The sequence below is a fragment of the Vanessa atalanta genome, chromosome 16, assembly GCF_905147765.1.
Source record: "Vanessa atalanta chromosome 16, ilVanAtal1.2, whole genome shotgun sequence".
NCBI classification, from domain to species: domain Eukaryota; kingdom Metazoa; phylum Arthropoda; class Insecta; order Lepidoptera; family Nymphalidae; genus Vanessa; species Vanessa atalanta.
The window spans coordinates 10,527,942-10,529,476 of record NC_061886.1 but is presented as its reverse complement, the minus strand read 5'-3'; the positions used below and the strand labels follow the sequence as shown (position 1 = coordinate 10,529,476).

General features: G+C 38.2%; 2 non-coding genes across 2 annotated transcripts; both read left to right on the top strand.

Moving 5' to 3' along the window:
• The first annotated feature begins 1,301 nt into the window (after positions 1–1,301).
• Positions 1,302–1,373, top strand: Trnad-guc. Its single transcript has one exon. It is a non-coding gene; the product is annotated as a tRNA-Asp (tRNA).
• A 90-nt stretch (positions 1,374–1,463) lies between these two features.
• On the top strand, positions 1,464–1,535 carry Trnad-guc. The gene has a single exon. It is a non-coding gene; the product is annotated as a tRNA-Asp (tRNA).

Here is a 1,535-nt window from a genome sequence, read left to right as displayed (position 1 = left end):
ATTTTATATTGATTATTTTTACGTTGACATATGGGCAAGAGTAAAGGGGGCCTAAAAATAATTAAGGAATCATTTTAATTTAGTCACACGCAATAGCTTGTATAATCTATTCTTACCGATCAGAAGAGATAATGCCATATTAAACTAAACTATCTGAGTCAACGATAAAATTATTTATTTTAAATTAATAACAAAAACCAACCAAAACGAAATATTTTCTATGACTCAGAAATAGTATGTCCGATGCAACCTAACTTCGCGCCAAAAAGCCGAAGCTTTGACAGGCGATCGCGCGCTTTTTTTTTTTTAATGTATTACGCTGCAAGGTATTAATGCATTAGGCGTTAAAAATACAGTTTACATGACTCTATCGAAAACTTATGCACAACGTAAATTGTTTTTAATGACAGGTAAATTTAACATAAATTATTAATACAGCATCGTAACCGTACAAAAAATATGGTAGATTGTCGAAATCGAAAATCCCGATTCAACTGTGACTATTCTTTACAAAAATAAACCTTAGTTTAATGTTAAATGACGGCAAATTATATTTATGTATATATGTAACGGTACGATCCCGATTATAATCCGATCGAACTTCATCCGAACCGCAATTGAATCCTTGTTCCTAATAGGAAAATGGCTGAACGGCAAGGATTAAGTTTTGAATCGGAGATGAAATAATAATAATAATTTGTTAGTAAGATTGGCGCCCTGGTTGAAGGCGAGACATCATTTCGAAAGTGCTGTCTTGAGAATCAAGTTTCTGTGTTGCAGCCCAACAGTTATCACACTAGGTTAACGCTGCTGCCAAATAGTTCATATGTCATATCTACAATTTTTAGCATTAAAGCATTAGCATTAACAGCCTGTAAATTTTCCCACTGCTGGGCTAAAGGCCTCCTCTCCCTTTGAGGAGGTTTGGAGCATATTCCACCACGCTGCTCCAATATGGGTTGGCGGAATACACATGTGGCAGAATTTCGTTGAAATAAGACACATGCAGGTTTCCTCACGATGTTTTCCTTCACCGCCGAGCACGAGATGAATTATAAACACAAATTAAGCACATGAAAATTCAGTGGTGCCTGCCTGGGTTTGAACCCGAAATCATCAGTTAAGATGCACGCGTTCCACTGGGCCATCTCGGCTCATTACAATTTAAATATATATTATTATCATAAAATGATCGAGACGTTAAAATATCACGATGGCGATATGCTTTCGTGACTAGTTGAATAACACGCGGGAAAGCTGCGAGTTCTAATAGTATTGTATATTTGTTGCATCTCCCACAATCCTCGGTAGTATAGTGGTGAGTATCCCCGCCTGTCACGCGGGAGACCGGGGTTCGATTCCCCGCCGTGGAGTCATTAGCTTTTTATAAATTTTACATTTCTTTATTCGAATCTTAATCCTAATACTGTAACCAGTGAGTATATTTACCATCTCAATCACAATCCTCGGTAGTATAGTGGTGAGTATCCCCGCCTGTCACGCGGGAGACCGGGGTTCGATTCCCCGCCGTGGAG